This window comes from Erpetoichthys calabaricus, chromosome 14 (assembly GCF_900747795.2).
Source record: "Erpetoichthys calabaricus chromosome 14, fErpCal1.3, whole genome shotgun sequence".
NCBI lineage: Eukaryota > Metazoa > Chordata > Cladistia > Polypteriformes > Polypteridae > Erpetoichthys > Erpetoichthys calabaricus.
In genome coordinates, this window is record NC_041407.2 from 65389382 (window position 1) to 65415059 (window position 25678).

At 37.2% G+C, this 25678-nt stretch overlaps 1 protein-coding gene across 3 annotated transcripts in view; it reads left to right on the forward strand.

Annotated features, from left to right (window-relative positions):
• Positions 1-25678, forward strand: part of cnr2 (cannabinoid receptor 2) — a 437724-nt gene that overhangs the window by 399735 nt on the left and 12311 nt on the right. For 2 of the 3 annotated variants that reach the window (XM_051918825.1, XM_028819150.2), the window contains exon 2: positions 21642-21689. The exons of the other annotated variant lie outside the window; for it this stretch is intronic. The gene's annotated coding sequence lies outside the window, so the exon portion shown is untranslated. The remainder of the gene's footprint in view (positions 1-21641; positions 21690-25678) is intronic. 3 annotated transcript variants of the gene reach the window in all.

A 25678-nucleotide genomic window follows, 5' to 3' on the forward strand; every position in this document is an offset into this window, starting at 1 on the left:
CACTCAGCTCTTTTTTAGAGAAAGATACAACAACAATGTCAAAATCAAAGCATATGGCAACATAAAGCTGCATCATACAGTTACATCAATTTTTTTTTCAATCTTGGAGTCTGGCAAGCATGAAAAACAAAAAAATGAAAAAAATAAAGAAATAATTCATACAGTTGAATACAAACAGTGGTCAAAATTGTCTTTGCTATTTTGCTTCTTGGAATTTACAAAACGTGTTAGTTGGGATCCTGGCTGCTAAAACCTTCTGGATTGTTTCTTTCTAAAATATTTTGAGACCCCCAATGGAGAATCAGTAGCAACAAGCAGATTATTGTATTTTACTCAAGGCAATAAATCCAGAGAGAAATTATAGTAAATTTCAGGATGGTATAAGCTGTATACAGTAAGTGCAATAACAATGCTTTCCTGGCTTTATTTAGAAATATCTTTAACAAAATTGAACTTGCTAATATAATATGGGAGATAATCTAAAATAAATCATTGGTCTGACGTTAAAATCAGTTCTTACTTGCATTAACATAATGAGGAAGGACCATTTAAACATAGTTCTAGACTAATCTCTTTCATAAATGATTGAACCACTAGGGTCATGTGACCGTAAGTTAATACAATTCTCAGTATTTTGTAAGAGTGCAGATGCAAAGACTAAAATTGTTAAGTTGAACTTTGGTAGGGCTAATTTTGAGCAGATGCGACAAAGTCTAAGTAGGATACACTGGGATAAGCTTTTAAGTGTGGAGACAGTCGAGGAGCAGTGGAACAGGTTTAAAAATGTTTTACATGTAATGCAGGACAGATACATACTTAAATTTGTAATTAATAGGAAACTAAAAAAAAACTCCACGGTGGATTAATAAAGATTTAAAAAAGAAGTTGTAAAGCAAAAAACTGCTTTATAAGGCATATAAGACTAATGACTGCAAAGTGAATTGTAGAGCGTATGAGAACATGAGGGCAACCATTAAGAAGGATATCAGGAAGGCTAAAAGACAGTTGGAGAGGAATATAGCAGATAAGGTGAAAGACAACCCTAAGAGATTCTTTCAGTATTTTAGTAGTAAAAGAACAGTCAAGGAGGAGGTCAAGTGCATCAGGAATAGTAAAGGGGATTTAAAAGATACAGACAGTGAAATAGCGGATGCCATAAACTTACATTTTTCTGAGGTGTTTACAAGTGAGTAAGTGGATGACCTCCCAGAGGTAAACGCGACTACTAAGGAGGTACTGAGGGATTTGGAAATTGTAGAGGGAGAAGGACTGCTCAGATTAAATAAGCTGAAATCGAACAAATCACCAGGACCAGATAATATTTATCCTCGTGTTCTTAAGGAGGCTAGTGAGTACATATATAAACCCTTGACGCATATTTTTAGGAAGTCACTGCGCACTGGAGAGATTCCGAAGGACTGGAAAATGGCAAATATCATCCCATTATATAAAAAGGGTGACAGGTGTGGAGGATTGCCGGCTTTCCAGTCCGGCCCTCACCCCCAGGCCGCCAGGAGGAGCCCTCCGGACAGCATATTGGTGCCCCGAATTCCAGCAGGGCCTCATGGACTGTGTAGTTTCTATACACAGCCCTGCTGGATACCTTGGGGGCTGCCAGGAGTCGCTGTGAAGGGGCTAGTGGACTCTTACATGCCCTATAACCCGGGAGTGCGTCACAGTCACGTGACTGGAGGAAGTGACGTGCTCCCGGGATGAAGAAAAGGACTGTTTGCCCTGACCCGGAAGGAAAACGGACTTGTGGGTTTGGCTATGGAACCATTTCCGGGTCAGGGGCTATAAAAGGACTCTGGGTAAGCCCAGACATTGAGCTGAGCTGGGAGGTAGGGTGGCGACGTGTCTGGGCGAGGAGGAGAGTTATTGAGAGAATAGTGAATTGTGTTAATGAGTGTATGGAGGAGAGTGCTTGGTGCACTACGGTATTATAATAAAAAGAATTATTATTATACTTTCACCTGGTCATCAGAGTGGTACCTGAGGGTTCGAGAGGTGGACACAAGCCTCATCTGTTACACAGGGCAGATCCAAGCAACTATAGGCCAGTAAGCTTAACATGCATCACAGGAAAATTAATGGAAGGAATTATTAAGGATATGATCGAGCAACACCTGGCAAGGACAGGAGTTATTCTAAACAGTCAGCATGAGTTCAGAAGAGGGAGGTCATGTTTTACTAACATGCTGGAATTCTATGAGGAGGCAACAAAAGGATACGATCAAAGTGGAGCTTATGATATTATTTATCTGGACTTTCAGAAAGCATTTGATAAGGTGCCACATGAGAGGTTGGGCATCAAATTAAAAGAGGTGGGAGTTCAGGGTGATGTTTGTAGATGGGTGCAGTATTGTCTCAGACAAAGGAAGCTGAGGGTGATGGTGCGAGGAACCTCATCAGAACTGGCCGATGTTAAGAGTGGTGTTCCACAGGGGTCAGTGCTAGGGTCGCTGCTATTTTTAATATATATAAATGATTTAGATAGGAATATAAGTAACAAGCTGGTTAAGTTTGCAGATGATACCAAGATAGGTGGATTAGCAGATAATTTGGAATCCGTTATATCATTACAGAAGGACTTGGATAGCATACAGGCTTGGGCAGATTTGTGGCAGATGAAATTTAATGTCAGTAAATGTAAAGTATTACAAATTGGAAGTAAAAATGTTAGGTTTGAATACACAATGGGCGGTCAGAAAATCGAGAGTACACCTTATGAGAAGGATTTAGGAGTCATAGTGGACTCTAAGCTATCGACTTCCCGACAGTGTTCAGAAGCCATTAAGAAGGCTAACAGAATGTTAGGATATATAGCACGATGTGTGGAGTACAAGTCTAAGGAGGTTATGCTCAACCTTTATAATGCACTGGTGAGGCCTCATCTTGAGTACTGTGTGCAGTTTTGGTCTCCAGGCTACAAAAAGGACATAGCAGTGCTAGAAAAGGTCCAGAGAAGAGTGACTAGGCTGATTCCAGGGCTACAGGGGTTGAATTATGAGGAAAGATTAAAAGAGCTGAGCCTATACAGTTTAAGCAAAAGAAGATTAAGAGGTGACATGCTTGAAGTGTTTAAAATTATGAAGGGAATTAGTGCAGTGGATCGAGACTGTTATTTTAAAATGAGTTCATCAAGAACACGGGGACACAGTTGGAAACTTGTTAAGGGTAAATTTCGCACAAATATTAGGAAGTTTTTCTTTACACAAAGAACGATAGAAACTTGGAATAAGCTACCAAGTAGTGTGGTAGACAGTAAGACGTTAGGGTCTTTCAAAACTCGACTTGATGTTTTCTTGGAAGAAATAAGTGGATAGTACTGGCGAGCTTTGTTGGGCTGAATGGCCTGTTCTCGTCTAGAGTGTTCTAATGTTCTAATAAAAGAAAAGCCATATATCTGGAAAAAATAAATAAATAAAAAGCAAAAAAAGAGTTTTTTTTAAAGAGACAAAACACACACATTGACGAAAGGTTCTGTTTTTAGTGAGTAGGAGCATGCTATTTAAGAGCCAACTGCCAACAGTTAAAGGAAAATCAAAGTATTGATCAAGTGACCACAGTCAAGTTAATAAGTGGGAAATTAAACCTCATGATGACAGTAAACTCTTTTGTTTACCTATTGTAATGAAAATTCAAAACTATAAAAAATATAAAAACATAATACTTTAAACTAATTTAATAAGCTGAATTTAAATTTTCAAAAATAATATGTCTGTTAAAAATTACACAAGAAAATTAACAAAACAATTCTCAGATATGGAAAAAAAGAATAACCACTATTTTATTTAAGTTAACTATAAAAAAAGAATGAGAAAAGAATAATTATGCCAAAAGATTTATCCAAAACTCATAACCTAATCTCAAGCAAAAAAAAACTGAAAATCAGAACCTCTAAATGTTAAGTTTCAATGGAGACACATAAAACAAACCAATACCAAAGTTTCTAAGAGATAAGAATGAAGCCAAAAAACGGGCAATGCTAGGGCTAATATGTCCTTCAGGTGACTGCATTCCCACTTACTGCAGTGCCTCAGGAAAAAAGAGAGGCAAAGATTACATTCAATATGTTCAGTTCAGCTAAATAACAAACATGGTTAGGGAAAAACAGAAAGTGAGATGGAAAATACGGAAACTAGAAACAGTAGAAACATCAGGGGAAATGCAGAAAAGAAACCAACCAAAGAAAGAGTAATAACTAGTATTAAGAAAGAGTAATACCAAATATTGTTAAAATAACACAATGAAGTTGTCAGATATTCATTATAAAAAGATGACAATGCCTGTGTACTTTACTGACTGCACAAGGTGACAGCCACAAAATTATATGTTCAAATTGCTAGTCTGAATTGAAGTCAAAAATGTGTCAAAATTGATACCAGGGGGGTCAATAAATCTTTCCAACTAGCCAAAAACATTAAACCAATATTGAGTAAAATAAATGAAGTGGGACGGCACGGTGGCACAGTGGTAGCGCTGCTGCCTCGCAGTTAGGAGACCTGTGTTCGCTTCCCGGGTCCACCTTGTGTGGAGTTTGCATGTTCTCCCTGTGTCTGCGTGGGTTTCCTCCGGGCGCTCCGGTTTCCTCCCACAGTCCAAAAACATGCAGGTTAGCTGGATTGGTGATTCTAAATTGGCCCTAGTGTGTGCTTGGTGTGTGGGTGTGTTTGTGTGTGTCCTACGGTGGGTTGGCACCCTGCCCAGGATTGGTTCCCTGCCTTGTGCCCTGTGTTGGCTGGGATTGACTCCAGCAGACCCCCGTGACCCTGTGTTCGGATTCAGCGGGTTGGAAAATGGATGGATGGATGGATAAATGAAGTGAGAAAAAACCATTAAAATAAAAGTAATTTATGCCAGAATGAGAGACATACTCACAACTAAAATTCAAAGTGAAGTTGTAGCCACAATATTTTGTAAGGCAAATCAATGAACACTGGAGTTTGTTTGTGAATATCCACAAACTTGAACAATCACGAAGTGAATGCGTCATGACTGGCACTTGCTTATGCATTCCTTTTATTTTTCATATTATTTATAGTGTCACTGAATCTTTTTTGCCATTTATTTTCATTCTTTTATCTTTTTTAATGGTTTGCTTTCTCCATTGATGCTACTTTGAATTTCATGGACTTCACGATTTTCTACTGGTTTGCATCTGGGTTGCTATGCAGTTACTATGGAGTGATGTCCTGGGCCATGCGCTCTGTGATGTCACAAATAATTACATATAAAAGGGGGACCACTGAGTTATCCAAGTTTGGCTATGAACTTTTGACTTCAATTCTTCTGTTTTTTTTGGGGGGAGGGGGTTAGACAAAAGAATAATTTGACTTTCTGGTTTTTATCTTTTGTGTGTTTTGTTTTTCACATCTCACAATCTGGTTCTTCTCTTTAAAATTCTATATCCCCCAACTGAAACAGTACACTTAACAAAACATTAATGTTTCACTCTTGAATATTTTTTTTGTTACAACCTTTTGCTTTGTTTTTTTGACCTTATTTCATCTTTGACAATCGAATTTAGAATTCTCAGCAATCACCTTAGGCTACATTTGACTCCAAATGTTCTCTTGTTTTCTCTTCCTCAACACAACAGTATGATGCTGACCTGCATACCCTTGACCTTGTGTTGAGTCTGTCTAGCAGGAACCTGGTAACCAGGTCAAACATAAAGCAAAAAATGGTGGTGCCCACAATACAAACAAAATGGTACTGTTGAAAAATATATTTCATTTTTAACATTGTTAAAAACCATCACTAAATAAAAAACTAAATGTAAGTACTGACATACTTGGCATCCCAAACCCTCAATATGATGGCTTGGTGATTTTTAAAGCCCAAGGAATGGCTTACAAAAATAAGCATCAAATCATGACATAAACGGATATTTAATTTTTAAGACTAACAGATAAACATTAAACCTTTAATAAAACCATTCTTTTTCCCCCAGTAATTTCACCAGCCTTTGATTTGTTTTGACTAATTTTATTTTCATAAAAATAGGTGCAGTATTCTGATAACCTTGTTGGTTGATACTTTGGCTATAACTCATCCGTTCTAATTATAATAAATAAAGCTCATTGTGTTTTTAAGCATGTCAGACGCAAGCTCTAAGAGGAGCAGGATTTGTAATTAACAAAATCAAATATGTATTTGGGGCAAGATAGACTGATTACCTTGGGACACAGTTGGCAAAAGATTAATAGAACCCAACGCAACTAGGAACACAATGATATGGAACTGGCCAATTTCCATTAACAATAAACACAACAAAGTAGTTCTCAGAATCTAATATCCATCTGAAGAAACACTTACTGTAAGGTCAGTTGATCTCAAAAAAAGAGCTGAAATGTTTAGCTTTTTCAAAGGTGAGCACATTTTGTGATCCAGACACATTCTCTCATATAGAAGCCCTGTACCAAAATATTTCATAATTTGTTGAAGGGCAGGTCATAGAATAACATTATATACCAGAACACGTTTTGTTATTTGTGGTTGCCTGACCTTCTGCATTTCCATAAAACTATTAACTTTGCCCAATAATGGACTGGCACCCTGTTCAGGTGGCTCCTGCTTTGCTCCCGATGGTGCTGGAATAAGCTCTAGAATTACAATAACATAACATTCTCAAACACTATTTATACAATTTGGGATTGTTTGAGCCCATTAATGCAAGCATTCATGCCCAGAAAGGTACAATTTGGAGTTGCCAATTAACCTAAACATGCACATATTTTAGGAATATGAGAAGAAAACCAGAAAAACTGGAAAAAGACTCATGCAGACAGATGGAGAATGCGTAAACCTAACATAGACAATAGCTGAGTGCATTAATCTATGTCGGGATGCCAGATCCGTAAGGCAGTGGTGCTAACCTCCATGCTACTGAAAAAAATTAATGGAGTCAATAAAAGTCACAAACAGACAAACCTAAAAGCACTAAAGTAAGTGTTAAACTGGGTGGCCCACCTGCTTTCACCTTACCGTCACACATACAGCATATTCAGAAGGTTTTGAGGCCGCTTCACTTTTTTACATTTTCCTATGTTGCAGTTTTCTGCTAAAATCATTTAAATTCATTTTCCCTATATCAAGCAACACTTACTGTAATTCCCCAGAAAACAGGATTTTAGACATTTTTGCAAATTTATTAAAATTAAAAAACTGAAATATGCCATTTACACAAGTATTCAGACCTTTGCTATGACACTTGAAATTTGGCTCAGGTGTATCCCATTCTATTGTTCATTATTAAGACTAGGGGGGGCTCCACCCCCTGCTCGCTTTACTCACCCACCCCCGGGTTTGGTTTACTGGATATACAATTTAAAGAGATGGGAATTGTTACATATGCATTATTTTCACTTTTACTTTAAAACTTTTGTAAAAACAATACTTGTCCTTTATTTCCGGCCCAGGGCGTGGTTAAATCTCTTTCTTGCAGGATGTATAATGCTGCACGTGTTGTGAAGGGGGGTCGGCTGAATGCACGCTAAGGAGATGCGGTCAGATCAGCTGCTGTGTTTCTGCTGCTGCTGTTTTGTTTGTTGCGCTGCGCGTTGATCATTTAAAAGCCTGTACAGCAGCTGTCCCTTTGCGACTTTGTGTCTCTGCCGCTCACGTTGTGAGGTGGGGTGGGGGAGGGTGGCTGAACGCACACTAAGGAGAAGCGGTCGGATCAGCTGCTGGCTTCTTGCTGCTGGCGAGCTGCGTGTTCTGCTGGTCGCTTGTCGTTTTAAGAGCTGGGAGCACATGAAGTGTGTCTGCCAAATGCATTCCAACAACTGCTAGGTTAGATGTCCGTGAACTTGTTTTAAATGTTGTCTCACTGCCTGGTCTCGCATGTCATTTAAGTGTCTCTCGCGGGATGTCAAATTGTCTTCTGAGAAGATCACGTCTCGTCTCCCTAGTCTCTCTCCCAAGATTTTTTTTTATAATAGAGAGATGTTAGTATACCTTGTTTGGAGTCCACGTGTAGTTAGTTCAATTGATTGTATACGAGTAGGAAAGGCACACACCTGTCTATAAGTTGATAAGGTGTATCAGAGCAAAAACCAATCCATGAAGTCAGAAGAATTACCTGCAGGAGTTAGAGACAGGATTGTGTCAAAGCAAAGATCTTGGGAAGGTTACAAAAAATTCCCATAGCATTGAAGAGTCTCAAGAGTACAGTTGCCTTTGTAATTCTTAAATGAAAGAAGTTTGGAAAAACCATGTCTCTTCCTAGTGAGCAATCAGGAGAAAAGGGCCATAGTAAGAAAATTGACCACTCTGGCTGAGGTCCAGAGAACCCGTGTGGAGAACTTCCAGAAAGATAACCATTACTGAAACACTCTGCCAATCTGGGCTTTATGAAAGAGTAGCCAGACTCAAACCATCTCTCAGTAAAAGACACATGGAAGCCCCTTTGTAGTTTGAAAAACTGCACAAAAAAGAACTCTCATACTGTGAGAAATAAGATTTTCTGTTTTGATTAAGCCCAGATTAATGGCATGTATGGAGGAAACTAGACAGCACTCATCCTCTGTGCAATACCTTCCCAATGGTGGTGGCAGCGTCATGCCGTGGGATTGTTTTTCAGTGGCAGGGACTAGGCAACTAGAGGATGTTGAGGGGAATGGAATGGTACAAAATACAAAGATATCCTTAATTTAAACCTTCTCCAGAGCATTCTGGACATCAGACCTAAAGCATGCTTTGAGTATTTTTATATTTTAGTATACATCATACAGCTTTTATAACCACAATTACTTTAATACAGATTTGTCTTTTCTGATGGTTTACTTCCAAAGCAGCACACATTAATGCTTTACTCATAAGCAAATTTCAATAAAGCAAAAGCAGTTTTTCACACTTCTTAAACACAGAGAAATTGCTGCATGATAAAACCTGACTCACTGCTATGTGTAAAGAAAAGGGGACACCGACAATCCAATTTCAAATTACACTGCTATTACATAAAAGAAAAGGCAGGAAATTTAACAAATTTGCCTAAATGAAAGAAGTCAGCAGCAATAGTCTGGGGAGCTGTCTGTAAATGCTTGCATTAGTGTGGTCCAACTGAGAAGTGCAAATGAGGAAATATAGTCAGTTGAGCAGAATGCAATTAAACCTGTAAAAATATCTAAGAGCATGTAGTAACTTGGTTTAAGAAAATCAAAGCAAAGTGTGATTTCATTTTAAAAACAGCAGTTCACTGAACAACTGTTCACTGTTTCCATCTCTGTTTGCTGATAGCACATCTTAAAAGAGGAGTACTGTATCTAACTCAAAATTTTAAAGGTGAATTTTGAAACCAAATGAGCCTATACAAGTCAACAGAGGTTATTGTTAATATTTATTGCAATCTCCACACCCAAAAATAATATCATATTGAGCCTATGCCTCCAATTCTCTCCTTGATTCAATGTTTGAGGAAGGCCCTGCCAGTATTAGTATGGTGTTCCCGCTAATTTGTTTTCTGAGTGGTATCTTAGAAATTGAAAGATTATGTAGATATTGTGATCAACTCAACTGAAAGCAAGATTTTAAAATGGGAGTTATTTGACCATACTTCCAAACTTTGGTTGATTTTTTGATTTAACTGCAGGCAAGAAGGATGTCTCCCTGTGATCCTGACTCAAGAATACACATACTAATAATATCAATAAGAGAATGTATAGATGATTTGAAAACATATGGATTGAATAGCACAGTGCTATGAAAAACAGTAGTTGAGGTTTGACCCTGGGTGGCCATCAACCAAATGACTTAATAAATTAATAATGTACTGTTGGCATAAATGCCACCTACTAGTCCAAACTAAAAATGTGGTGGACTACTCTGAAGGTGCATTTACTTCTGAGATTCCGGTGCATTTCACTTCACTGAAGAGGAGGCAGGAGGCTAGAAGTGATATAATGTAGGGTTTAATGGTGTGGAAAATTGTGCAAGAGTAAAAACATTTAATCATCTGAAAATCCATATGCTTTGGATAGTCATGAATATGAATAAGGATTTAAAGGAAGGAGGACATTTTGAGCCATTTTGACAGTTTTATTCCTCAGAATGTGTGTGACAGGTTTGGAAATTCTATTAAAAATGAAAATATTACTGATGGCTCTTTCACTTTTCTGATTATAGTTTGCTACTAAACTAAGTATATATAGGCATATTTTGTTAGTAAAACAGACACATTGATCATCACATTAATACTTTTTATAGCTTCAGCTAGTCAGCCTCATCTTAAAAGTCCGAATCAATCCTGGCACTAGCTTGGCAAGCACACAAAGAAAAGCATTAGAGAGCATCAGAATTTAAAAAATAACATGTTTAAGAACTGCAAATTCAGTTTCGAAAACATGCAGTGTTCCTTTCTTATTTCTGTGAATGTATAGACTCCTTTAACAGTGAATATTATAAAGCGAGGGCCTTTGACTTTTAAACCGCAAGTCAGTCCCCACCCCATATATACTTTATTTCCCACTGCAAGTTGTAAGCCTAGCAATTCTCTGGTTATTGTGAAACATAGACACTGACTTGTCATAGTAGGATCCTATGATTTCCCTGTTTTCCCCTTTATACTGTTAATTATGTAGACATTAACAAAATAACCAAAGTCCCATACTCTTGCCACTCTGACAGGGTATCTGCTACTGTAGTTCAATACTCCCCCTTTCTTTTATATTCTACTAGGGGGCTTCACCCCTGCTCGCTTCGCTCTCCAACCCCCATGTTTGGTTTTCTGGCTACACACTTTTAATAGGCGACATTAATATGATAATCAAATCTTTTTAGCAAATACAGGTTATATGGTACAATCATTGAATTATTGATCATCACAATTCTTTCCGTGATAAGTGTGTTGTTTGTGACGATTATCTCTTCTCTTTCTTTCAAGTCCCAACATGGTGAATCTTTTAAATGAGGTCCGTGAGACATGTGTTTAATGACTTTGTACCATAATTCAGGATAGGTTTCTCTGTTTGGAATCTCAGCACAGATAAAACGATCTACATCATCAGCAGTTAATAATTTTTTTTGCAACGTAACCAATAAGTGCATGTGCGTTAAACCCCGTTTTTGAAATTTGATTGTGTAAATGTATGCTCGGATTTGACCGAACACCGTTTCGAGTTCTTTCAATAAAATTAAGACTTTCTGATTAAACAATCTACTTACGAAAGTCAGAATATCCTGAGCCGATGTAGCCGGTGATTGTTTTCAAGAATCTCCGGATTTCTGGCCATTGTGGATTGCACGTCATTGTAATAAATAAATCTGGCCGACCGATAGTTCTGGATATTGCCATCGCATCATGATATAATTGATGCAATGCTCTTGGACTACCTTGATATGATGATAGTAATATTACTGCTTTATCTGTTTTGAATTTGTCTGAACTATTGATATTTGAATTTTGAACGTGATCAAAGAGTCCTTGCATATGTTCCGTTCAAAATTTAGTTTGATTCGATTTAATAAAGAAGAGACGATTAGCTTCGACTTTTAGATACGCATTAATAATGTAATGTTGCATTAGATGTTGAGATGACAGGAGTCAGTTAAATACATTGGAATGTATCGCTAATTTTGTCCCGAAATATTGTGTTGGTGTTATTCGTTTTTTTGAATTCGTGTGTTTCATATTGTATGACCATCCTGTTTCTCCATCTGGGAAAAGCAAAGGAAACAGTAAAGGATCGGAATGTGGTGAATTATTAGACAGAAATGTTGATTTATGTTTTGCTTTTGGATAAACATAAATATCTACTCTGTTTTTGATATTTCCGTCTTTTGAAACTATTATCGCTGAAAATTCGTCGCATGCTGGTTTATTATATATGCGTGCGTGGTCTTTCTGATTCATATAGAAATCCAAGAAAACTTCTTTGTCCATGTTTTGCAGATAAATTTCGTGTAAAGTGTGATACTTTTGGACGTATGGATTTGTATCCATTATTGGCTGTATAATTTCTATTACGTTCAATCGTTTAACTCTTTTGATTCTATGTTGCATCGCTTCTCCATGATCATAAATATACACCTGACCGAAATGTGGTTTCTTTGAAATTAAACTTGTCGTTGCTTTAATTGTTGCTGGACCACAGGTTCTCATAGCGTATGCTCCATTCTTGTGTAAATCTACGTTTTGAGCATTGAATGATGCGAATGTGAAAAGATTATTGTAGACTGATATTTTGCCTGTAGTGTTTGTGGATTTTACTTTCCCCAAACATCCAATCTTTTAATTCTCGTGGATACTCCTCCTTATTGTGTATAAACACTACTTTTCCCTGATGGCAACACAAATTAGACGATCTACAAGTCTCTGACTTAAACTTCAAAGCCTTACAATATTTACATACTTCTGACATATCACCTGTGTCCATATATTTGATCTCTATTCGCCTTTCTGTTATTTCTCCAAGTAATAATTTCTCTTTGTTTGCGCTAATGCGATGTTTACTTTCTTTGTTTTGACACTGTCGTTTTTTTCTGTTTTCATATTCTGTATCTTGCTCTGCATGTACAGTATTTCGTGCCTACGTTTTTTTTGAGTCTTTTGAATTCCAATGTTTTCATTATCTCTAACCTGCTCTGCATATGTTTGGCCCCCTTGTTTTTTAACCTTTTTATTACATTTTACTTTGTTTTCTACTCTTTGTCTTTTATTTCTGACCTCGCTTTGTCCTGCTTTTTTTCAGTTACACCTGGTCCATTGTGATTATTTTCCCTTTTTTCGAGTACTGTAATAATTTCTGTTTATTTGTGCTACTGCAATCTTTACTATCTTTTTTTTATACTTTCTAATTTTCCTGCTTTCATATTCTTTAACTTTTTCTGCATTTGTATCGCACCAACATTTATTTTTGAGCCTTTCGAATTCCACTGCTTTCATAATCTCTAACCTGCTCTGTATGTGTATTGCGCCAACATTTTTGAACGTCTTTATGAAGTTCTACTTTGTCTTTTATTTCTGAGCCTGATTGGACCTGCTTTTTTTCAGTTCCACTTGTTCCAGGCTGATTATTACTTTCCTTATTTTCTGAATTTTCACATAGATTTTTCTTTTTTGCATTTTTTTCTCTGTGCTGCTCTTTCTTCTTTGATTATTCATTGATGTTTCATCTATAACTTATTGTCCTTATACACTTTATATGCGCTGAGTGCCCTGGATCAGTGTCTGCTAAAAGCCTTTACATGACTGAGTGTTTTGCTGCCTGTGGTCTTATTTGATATTGGTTGTAAGTAGGGAGTGTCTTGCAAGAATCTCATGTTCTACGTCCCTGCGACACGATCCTGGGTCAATCTCTTTTGTCTCGCAGGTCTTTTAAGTGTCTTCTGTGAAGATCATGTCTCGTCTCCCTAGTCTCTCCCTCCCAGGATTTTTTTTTAAATAGAGAGATTACCCCAGGCAACTAGATAGAGTACCATAATAGGCAAGAGAGAAAGTTATACATTTATTGTTACATTGATTACATTAAGATTTCCATTTTGCCCAAAATTGCAGAGTACAATGAGCGTTGGCAAAATATTACAACCTGATAATAAGCTACAAGGTGGTTTACTAATCTCTGGTTCAGCCTTGATCTAGCATGCTGTCTGCATGGATAAAGCAGAGAGTCCAAGAGATGGCCTCTATTCTGGAAGCAAAATGGCAGAAAGAGGAGCCCATGTAGACCACACTTTGCATTTCTCCAGTTTCAAAGGATGCACAAATTTAGTTTAAATCAAACAAGAAAGAAAGAAAGAATATACAGGTAGTTAAGTGGTGAACTGAGGGGGTCCATTCCATTCTCCCCCTTCCCTGTCACAGATGGCCAGAGCAAAAAATTCTCATCAATAATCATATTTCAAAACACAAAGGGGAGGAAATTACAGTAGATTACTTCAAGAGAGACATGTCTACCTTTCAAATATCTCAAATAACAATTTTACAAACAATTGTCAAAATATTGAGTATTAAAGCAATACTTTTACCCCAAAAATATATATTTTTTATGTTACTTACCCCATGTAGGTTGTAGTGGTGTCTCAGAAATATTTTTAATCACATTTTTTGTGAACAAATGAATAATTCAATATTCAAACTCACTATGATTGATAGGTGACCAATGCTATACAGTGCCAAACAATGTGAAAAAGTCCATAAAATAATATTGTTAACAGTTACTTCCTGAGAAACTGCAATTGAATGTAAACAGGGAAGTCATCATTCTCACAATGTTGTGTGTTTGAATTTAAGACTGGTTTCTACAGCAGCAAATGAGAGGGTGAGGTAGATCTTCAATTAAGATGTATTGCATTGTGGGAATAGTGACGTGACTTTCCTGTTTACATTCACTTATGGTTTTTCAGGAAGTAACTCTCAATGATAATTAGCAAAAAATGCACACGTTTTGACCATTCAAATGGATATCGGACATGTGGATTATGCAACATGAGTTACATGATTTTTTTTTTTTTTACATGGACTTTTTCATATTGTTTGCCTCTCGACCACGTTGAGTTTAAATATTTAATATTTAACTTCTCCAAGAAAACATGAGATTCAAACTGTGTTTTGGCCACCACTGCAAACTACATGGAATGAGTAACATTTTAAAAATATAATTTCTGAATGGAGAACTCCTTTCTTCTACATTATAGACACCACAGTATTATACAGCACCTGTCATTTGACTGATTACAATATTCACAATAAACGTTTACTTTGTATTCCCAATCTGCCTCCTCTTTACAGGTTTTCCTTCTACATCCTTAAAAACATACATGTTGATTTAATTGGTAGTTTTAATTTGTCTGTGTGAGATGGGGAATGCTGGTGTGTGCATAAGTAGACCTTAAGCTGATTCCAGTGCTGATTCCTGCCTTGTACTCAATGCTGCTGGGATAGGCTTTAAAGCTCCCACTTAAATGAAGCAGTTTTGAAAATTAAATATAAATAATTATATTATAATTGATAAATCGTATAACACTATTTTTTACCCTGCAGCAAACATTCAATTAACTGTGGCCAGGTATTTTTTCCATGTTTCTTTTGTAAAGATTTGTAAAGATTATCCATCCTTTCATTGTTAAACCATCTTAATCCTATTCAGGTTCACAAGGTGTTAGAAAACTAGCATCCCCAAAGCAAACATAATCAGGCATTAGTGTTGAGTGTTTGGCTAAGAGCACATAGCTTAGCAGATCACAGGAAATGAGGCATAACTAGCTCTATCACAAGCCACTCAACTTAGGTGATGCTGGCATTGGTATGTGTATGGAAGACGACTCTGTTCCATTCAAAACCATGATCTGTTTCTTGAAAGGGATCCACATTGATTCATTGACCGACAAAGCCACTTAACCACTAATAACACAATGCCTTTAATATTTTTTAAAATTTACTTACATAAATTTAAATTTGACTTATCCATCATATGAAAATTTCTGTAGATGACAATTGCTGCTATTGTGCTGGAGGTCTGTTGTATAAAGAAACAGGAGAGTTCCATGAGGTGCTCCAGTATTACACTCCACCATTTCTGACACAGTATAATGTAATGAGTATGGGAAGGTTGTGGAGGACTTTGTCTTGTGCAGGGACAGCAACATGCAACGCAACAAAAGAGCTGGTGGTGAATTTAGGGCATGCCAAGGAGCCACTGAGACCAGTCACCATTCAGGGGGAGGATGTGGTAGTGGTGCAGAGTTACAAGTACATGGGGATTCACATGAACAACAAATTGGACTGGTCTGACAACACAGTGGTGCTGCATACCAAGGCCAGAGGAGACTGTAAATGCTAAGGAGACTCAGGTCTTTTGATGTGTGTAGCAAGCTGCTGGAAATGTTCTACCAATCCATAGTAGCCAGTGTGGAGTTCTACACTGCAATCTCCCAGGGAAGTAACCTGAGCTCAAAAGACGCACAATGCCTGAACAATCTTGTTAGGAAAGTTCCATCATTAGGCGAACCCTGATGGTGGCAAAATTGGACACCATTGTGAAAAATCCCCTCCATCCCTTGTAGGAGGTGCTTTCTTGAGGCAGTTTTAGCCAAAGGCTCATTCCACCACGGTGTGCTAAGAAGCACCTCTGGGAGTCTGTTATGCCACTTGTATCAGGCAAGTTAATGCTTCCACCTGATGTACTCAAGTCTATTTTTGTTATTTATTTACCTACCAATTGATCGATTGGCCGCATTATCTGTCCTGCAAGTCTATATCCTCGTTTTTTGTGTTTTTGCTGCTCTATACAACTGAATTTCCCCTTGGGATTAATAAAGTTTATGTAATCCATCTAATCTACTCTAATCTAATTGAAAGATATGTTCACATATTTTTTGGGTATATTGCAATACATTTCATTTTTGAAAGGGAATGCAGATTCTAAATCAACTCCATGTGGGTATGTGTATGCGTTTGCCCTGTGATGGACTGGTGCCTTGTAATGCTGGTTCCTGCCTTGTGCTAGTTGCTGCTAAGATAGGCTAAATGTCCTGCAACACCCTGAACTGGATTAAGTGTGCTTCAGTATTTTATGCTATGTTATTTTATACTTTGCAACACACCAGCAGATGATGTAGATGCTCTGGTTGAAGAGACACGAGTGCAAATGTGCTAATCCTACCATGGAGCATAAGGATAATCTCACAATACTCTGTTCATAGAAACATGCATTAATTTTTGTTACCACTTGTGGTTTGCGTAGTTCACACATTCTTTTTGTCTGTGAGTATTTTATTCTGTGTCCTTTGGTTTTCCTGTAACAACCTATTGATGTCCAGCCTGAAACAGCAGCAACTGGAATTCTACTGAGTGGTAGAACATATTGCTTATAATTATTGTGCATTTGGTTAAGTATCAAGTTTACATTTGCCCAGTGTAAATGACAGCATGTGAGTGTACCCTGTGATGGACTGAAAACCCACCCAGTGTTCATTCTTGCCTTGCACACAATAATAATAACATAAGAGACACTGGCTCCGCACAGTCCTGAGCTGGATAAGCCAATTAAAAAAATGGATAATTGTATGTTTTATTTTTTGTCAACTTGGATGAATGGGATAAATGAAAAAATAAAACAATATTAAGAATAAACTATGATAGTGAGTGCATCACACAAAAAATAAATAAAAATTGTACTTTACAATTCAAAGTATGAGGAAATTTCTTCAAAAATGAATTTTTTTCTTATGGTCTTTCCGTTGTCTAGTCTATTTTATGTCTTTTCTGTTTCACATATTGGTAACACTGGAATTGCATTTTCTTCTCGCTTTGGAAATCTTTTAATAACCCTGCTCCCTAAAGCAATTTAATAGGCCAGCCTCTCACTCTTCCGACTTAATTGCTGTTTTTGCACCTCAGCCTCTCAAGGGCAAGGACCTCGATTCTTGCATGTTCCTCAGTAGCTGCCTCATGTTCATGCATCCATAGAGAAAACAAGGAGTCTTCCAATTATGCTGACTCACATATGTATTCAGCCTCATAATTACATATGTACAGGTATATGTATTCAGATATGTTTATTCTAGCTCTTTTTTATGTATGAAGTGACGTAAATGATAGGAACTCAGATGTGATTATTAAGGAAAGAGCCTTTACTGGAGGTGTTTTGCTCCTGTAATCAATTTAGGTTTAGGGTAATGGAGGCAGGCCGGAGTCTATCGTAGCAGCAGCATCAAAGAAAATTAGCAAACGTCATTCAAGATTTATGCACTAAATATCCTGGACTCCAGCTCAGGTCCCAGGAGAGGCCCACAATTAATCAATATGTATGAAAAAATATTTGCCTTTTGTTTTTCAAAATAAATAAAATAAACTTAGACTGGATGACTGGAGTTCTCTTTAACCCCTTTACTGTCACCCCTTGTTATATCACGTGCATTTTATTGTTGTTTTCGTTGTTTCTGAGGTGTTATGTGTTTTATTTTTCTGTATTTTCTGTTATATTTATAATTATGTACTGTCACATTAATTGTGAGTATGTTCCTTGTGGGTGGAACCCCAAGAGGTTGGGCCACCTGCCAACCTCCAATGAGGAACTGCCTCTGGCCCTGTGAAGTCCATGGAAACAGGCAGTTCAAAATGGGGATTATTGTGATCAGTATTGATATTATATATTGTGAGTATTTCTGTTTAGGACTGGATTTTCTGTTTTTTTTAATTATTATTTTTATTGCTCTTGTTTTAAGGATTTTGATTGTGGGACTGTGTTTTTGGGACTTGTTCACTGTGGATTGCCTTATTTTTCAGGCAGCTCCTCTTTGCCTTTTTGTGCTTCATGGAGACTGTTTTTTGTCTAGAACATTTTTGTATTGATAGATCTTTTTATTTATAAAGATTCTACGTGACACTCTATGACTAGCTGGGGTTTTTAATGAGGTGTTCCCTTCTAGTTGGCATTATTGGATGTTTTTGGGACTTCAGTGCTTTGGGACTCCATGTCAGAACACCTCTGAGATAAGACTTTACAGCTAAAGATATAAACAGTCATTCCCAAGTGTAGACATCTCTAGAAAACAGGAAATAGTGATGGAGGGTGGTTGTTAACACAACATTTGAAACAACAGGAGAGCCACATATTCATTACAGAAATGTAAAGTGCATGAAGACGAAAGTAATTTGCAATGTTGTAATAGTGACAGTTCTTCAAAAATGGCCAGTGGTAGTACAATAGGTTCCATTTCTAGTGATAGTGAAGTATACTTAGGTGATAATAGCACTCCGTCAGTAAACTATAATCCCACATCTCAATGTACGTGATGTAATAGGAGTACGGAACATTTTCAAAGATACCACAAGAAAAATGTATAAGACAGATGTTCCCTTATAGAATTTCAATTTGTTCATAAGTGATGACATATTAGATGTAATTGTGACTACGCTCAACAGACATGCACTGCAACTGATCTTGCATCAGACAGCGAAACCAAATTGCAGAGTGCACATTCGCTGCTGCTGTGTGAGGAGCGTGAGGCCTCCAAAACAACACAAGCATGCCTGAACCTTCACAGGCCTGTCATGATATGACCTTACCCCAGACAGCCAGTTTCCAACTACTGCCTGTTACGAACCAAAAATGGGGAAACTGGCTTCAAATTTCAAACAACTTGTAATGTCCCATACAAAAATGTCTTCATCAGGAGAGTAACCATAAAACCTTTTGCTAGAAGTGACAATGACAAAATAAGTATCTTTAGTAAATGAAGGATTTATTGAAAAAAAAGGACATAAAATAGTAAAAGACAAAAAGGAACCATCTAAAAAGGCACTGCAAGGAGATTTAACTAAAAGGGGGTGCCATTGAGCTTCAAACTTCAGACACAACACAACTCCAGGTTTAAAATAATAGATTTTTATTTTCGCTGACCTTCTTTTTCAGAGCACACAGCCACAAATACCCCAATATCATTATATAAATGTCTTCCACTTCTTCCACTCCTCCTTGTGAGTTTCGCCTGCTGCCTCCTGACTCTGACAGCATGATGTAAAGGGGAGGGCTCGAACCCCGACTGGGCTGCTCTTCTGCACTCCAATTCCTGTGCAACCCTGTGGGTGTTCCAAATGCGATCAGCCTAGAGGAACAGATCTAACTTCCAATGTGGTGGAATGAACTGCTCCCAGTATCCATATTCACCCAGTCCATTCATTATTCCTTGATCCCAACCAGGGCGAGGATTATAAGGCTTTCTGGCTGGGTTGTGTCTCCACTCCTGCAGTCCTTTCATTATGGCTTCCCGTCTGTCCTCCAAGTCTCAAAATGAAATCCAGAAACTGAAATCCCAAAAACAGAAGGCAAAAATACCAAGAATTCAGAAAATCAAAGGGAGAACAAGATTTAAGAATGATCTCCAAACAACTCTCAATGATCCACTTTGGGGATCATCTTTGTCCCTAGTATAAAACCAGATGATAGCCAGTGACATCAGGGTGGACCTGCCTGTGGTTCCAACCACAAAATGCAAACAATGACTGCAAATTAAAAGATACAAAAAAGAATAATGATAAACAAACACTACCAAAATTATAGAAAAACATAGAGATTAATAAGTCATAAATGACAATAACAAAAAACAGTAAAAAACAGAAAATAAATACAAACCAGGAGAAACAACCCAGCAGAAACATGACATAGCACATTTGGCTTTCTCTAGCCTTCCAAGAAGATGCCTCTCTTTAGGCTGCTCGTCCTTTTTGGTGAAACCACTGGAAGGTGCGGGGCTAGGTGCCCTTCCCCCCTCCCCCTCCAACCCCGTCTCAGCATGTTTCTGCATACCTTTACCAAGCCCTTGGAGGAGTCCTCCGATGCCCATGCATAATAAAAGTGTTTTCTCATAATCTCACAAACTGCAGTATTTGTATGTGTTATTGTGGCTATCCATACACCTGTCACATTTTCTCACACTACTTGCTGTTCAGTGACTCCTAAGCTTTGACCTCATACACTAGTTTTTCCTTGGGTCCCTCAGAAGAGCAATATGGAGCCTGAACAATGACCCAAGACCATTGTCCCATCACCATCAAGTCCACTCAGGCTGAGACACTACATTTTGTGATTGTGATGCATTCTGGCATCAAAAATGGAGAGTATAGGTTTTTAATATCAACAATAAAATAACCACAAACCATACAAACAGAAAAAAAACTGTCTGATTGAATATTTTCCATTTGCTATGGTACAATAATAAGGTACATCTTTGTGTATGTATAAATAAAACTTAGCAGAACATTATTAGACGACTGCCTCACAGATCCACAGTCCTGTGCTTAAATGCAAAAATGGTTAATTGCTGTCTGTTTTGTGATGGCACGTTTACCCTATTCTAAAGTAGTATCTGTTCATCCCAGTTTCCTCTCTCATACCAGATATATGCAGATTAACCCGATTGGCACCTCTGAATTTTCCAGGTGGGAAAGGGGGCATCTCTTGATAGACTACTGCTCTCTCTAGGACTGTCTTCTGGCTTGTGCTCAATTCTAAGGAGGTAGACCCTCCATGACCCGGTATTAGGATAAGTGGTTCCTAAAAATGAATGAATTATTGAATATTTATAGAATAGTGCAGAGGCTGGTGCTTCTGACTCACAGTCCTAAGGACACGGGTTTAATTCCTAGCTCTGTCACCGACAATGTTAAATTTAAACATTCTCCCCTTGTTTGAGTTTGATTGCCAGATCTATGTATGTTAGTTTATTTCGCCCAGTCTTGGTGAGTGTGCTTTGAGATGGGACAATGTCATGTCCAGGGATGTTTCTTCTCATGCATTTGTTGTTGTCAGGATAGATTCTGGCAACTTGATAAAATATAATGGATAAAGCTGTAAAGCAGTTACAGTCCATCTTGCTTGTAACTGACATATTATATATACTGTAACTGAACAGTGTCTGTAAAAAGCATATTGAAAAATAGATTACTGTATTTCATTTCAGAATCTCACCTATGACTATGATAAGTTGCTGTAAAGCAGTGACAGTCCATCTTGCTTGTAACTGACATATATAACTGAACAGTGTCTGTAAAAGGTATATTGAAAAATAGATTACTGTATTTCATTTCAGAATCTCACCAATGACTATGATAAGTTGTTTACTTCACTCTGGGTGGTAAAAATGTTTCATTTGGTGGTTTTCATCTTCTTTTACGTGTATTTATCTTTTCTTCATAGCTGATCTTGGCATCTCCACAGGAAGACCACAGAAAGTGTCAAAACAAGGTAAACTTCAACATTAATGCTATACATTGCTTCATTTTCTCAGACACGTTATTTGCTTAACTTCCTTGTGGTATAGCTGTGCTTCACAAGATGTGCTATTTGTTATCAAAGTAGCTAATCTCCAACTCTATCCTCACTGGTAATAATGTGTTCACCATCAGGCCCTCATAGTGTAGCCTGCTTTTTGTTTTAAAGATTTTCATAATGTTAATTAAAAGTAAGCCCACTGGTTTTAGAGTCAGAAGACGTATTGGGCACAAAACTAGTAGAATATTCAAACACAGGCAAGAGAAGTCATGCAGCACAGAATGCCATCATGTGGTGAAGAAATAGAGTTGCAAAACAGAGTGCTAAAGTGATACCACACAGTCTGACAAATAGAAAAATCTAAATGCTTCATTTAGATTTCATTCCATTGATTTCATCTATGTGTTTATGAAATATCTGTGAAGTAAAATAAAATTGTAGGCAGGACAAGAAAGCATCCTAGGCATCTGGTCTTTAGACCCTAAAGTTATGGTAATGGCTGAATTCGGAACACCAATCAGTGAACAAATACAACGTATTCAAACCTCAGACTTGGTGAATCCTGTGGCAGAGAGTTGCTGTGCCAATCAAGTTCTTAAGCAGAAATTCTTTCTTGCATGTAGTTATTTATATAATTAAACAATATCTTAAATTAGTTGGCTTTTATGCAGCAGTAAGAAGAAGACACAGAGATGTGTGACACCCCAGAGTGAAACAAGGCTACTGGCACACCGAGTAAGTTTTAACTACTGCAATTACAGTTCTACACTCTAACCACAGGATGGCTGTTAAATTGTAAATATAGCTTATATGTTGATGTTTAATGTGACTAGAAATAGTGTGAAACTATTAAATACATCATGTAAGTTATATTTGAGAAGTAGTAGCAAAGTAGTAGTAAGTAAAATGCAAGTTGATGTACTAGTGTGTGTGCCTGTAGATAAAGGAATCTGAATGTTGAATTATATTTTTCCTGCAAATCCCCATCTTATTACAACAAGTTATTTAACTTGTTCAAGAAAGTGTGGTGGGTAGCACTACAGCCTCAGGGATCCAGCATCTCAGGTTTGAATCCCACAGCTGAATGTTATCTGTGTGGAGTTTGCCTGTTCTCTCCATTAAGTTAGGTAAATTGAAAGTTTGAAATTATCCCATGTGGACGTTCACACACGTTGCTGCTGTGATAGACTGGAACCCTGCTCAAGTTTGTGTCATGCCTTGCACCCAATGCTTCCCAGTTCTAACCTACATAACCCTGTATTAGGTTAAGTGGGCTTGAGAATGTTAAGTTTTACATATAAAGCACTAGGGAGCTTTGCTTCCTGCTCGCTTCGCTCGCCAACCCCCGTGTTTGGTTTTCCGGATACACACTTTCAAGATTTTTTTTTCTTTGAATTGTTGCTATTTCATTAGTTTCACTTTTATTTCAGAACTTATGTAAAAACAATATTTGGAATCTTTCAAGTCCCAATATGCTGAATCTTTTAAATGAGGTCCGTGAGACATGTGTTTAATGACTTTGTACCATAATTCAGGATAGGTTTCTCTGTTTGGAATTTCAGCACAGACAAAGCAATCTACATTATCGGCAGTTAATAATTTTTTTTGCAAAGTAACCAATAAATGCATGTGAGGTAAAACACGTTTTTGAAATTCTCTGACTTAAACTTCAAAGCCTTACAATATTTACATACTTCTGACATATCACCTGTGCCCATATATTCGATCTCTATTTGCCTTTAAGTTATTTCTCCGAGTAATAATTTCTCTTTGTTTGCGCTAATGCGATGTTTACTTTCTTTGTTTTGACACTGTCGTTTTTTTATGCTTTTATATGCTGTATCTTGCTCTACATGTGTTTCGTGCCTACGGTTTTTTTTGAGTCTTTTGAATTCCAGTTTTCATTATCTTTAACCTGCTCTGCGTGTGTATGGCCTCTTTGTTTTGTAACCTCTTTATGAAGATTTACTTTGTTTTCTACTCTGTCTTTTATTTCTGACCTCAGTTTGTCCTGCTTTTTTTTCAATGACACCTGGTCCGTGGTGATTATTTTCCCTTTTTCGAGTAATAATTTCCATTTGTTTGTGCTACTGCAATATTTACTTTCTTTTTTTTATACTTTCTAATTTTCCCACTTTCATATTCTTTAACTTTCTCCACATTTGTATCACGCAAACGTTTTTTTTTTTTGAGCCTTTCGAATTACACTGCTTTCATAATCTGCTCTGCATGTGTATAGCGCCAACGTTTGTGAACGTGTTTATGAAGTTCTACTTTGTCTTTTATGCTGTCTTTTAATTCTAAGCCCGATTGGACATGCTTTGTTTCAATTCCACTTGTTACGGGCTGATAATTACTTTCCTTATTTTCTGAATTTGCACCTAGATTATTTTTTCTTTTTTGCTCTTTTTTCTCTCCCACGCTTTTGAGTCTCTTATATCCGCAGTGCTTTCTTCTTTGCTTAGTCGTTGATGTTTCATTTATAATTTATTGTCCTTATACGCTTTATATGCGCTGAAACCCTGGGACTATGTGTGCTCAAATCCTTCACAAAACTGAATGTTTTGCTGCCCTATTGTCTTATTTGATATTGATTGCAAGTAGGGCGTGTTTTGCAAGAATCTTATGTTCTACGTCATCATGAGACGGTCCTGGGTCAATCTCTTGGCACAATGTCTCATGTTTAAGGTCCTCGAGGGTCTTTTAACTGTCTTCCGTGATCTTAATATGAAGATCACATCTCGACTCCCTACTGTTTCTCTCCAGGATTTTTTTTTATAATAGAGAGATTTGTTCCTCATTATTACATGTATGACTCTGTGAAATTACATCACAAATTTTACATAAATATTTATTTTATAATTGAAATTGTCTTTTCATTATTTTCTTTCTTCATTATTCTTAAAAATAATAGTAATAATTGTATATAACACATTTCATACATTGAATAGAGCTTAATATGATTAACACAAACTGACAACACCAATTACATTAATATAATTATCTATCTATCTATCTATCTATCTATCTATCTATCTATCTATCTATCTATCTATCTATCTATCTATCTATCTATCTATCTATCTATCTATCTATCTATCTATCTATCTATCTATCTATCTATCTATCTATCTATCTATCTATCTATCTATCTACCCAAGCCACACCTGTAAGTGTTCACTGCCTTATAATTTTTCCCATTTGTTTGTTACACAACATTTAATCACAATGTATTTCATTTGGCTTTTTTGACACTGATCAGCAGAAAAAGACTATTTAATGTCAAAATGAAAACATATCTCTGCAAATTCATATAAAATAATACAAATATAATACACAAAATAATTGATCTCATAAGTATTCACTCCTTTTTATATGTCACACACAAATCACTGCTGCAGCCAACTGTTTTTATAAGTCCTGTAATTAGTTCAATAGACATCACCTGTCATGGGTTGTGGCATACAGCCAGGGCCTTTTATAGTGGAAGGACCAAGGAAGAGAGCATATTCAGGGTATTGCCTTCCACAGAACACTAGAGTGCAGCCCCCCCTTGTGATTAATAAAGTATCTATCTATCTATCTATCTATCTATCTATCTATCTATCTATCTATCTATCTATCTATCTATCTATCTATCTATCTATCTATCTATCTATCTATCTATCTATCTATCTATCTATCTATCTATCTAAACACTCTGGTGAACAACTGTTCCGCCCTCTTACTTCAGAGGAATTTGACCTAGCCCAAACTGCTATGGGCAGTCCAAAAAATAAAACAAAGTAAGCACATAGTGTTTTAAAATACCTTTTACAATTTCCATCCATCCATTTTCCAACCCGCTGAATCCAAACACAGGGTCACAGGGGTCTGCTGGAGCCAATCCCAGCCAACACAGGGCACAAGGCAGGAAACAATCCTGGGCAGGATGCCAACCCACCGCAGGACACACACAAACA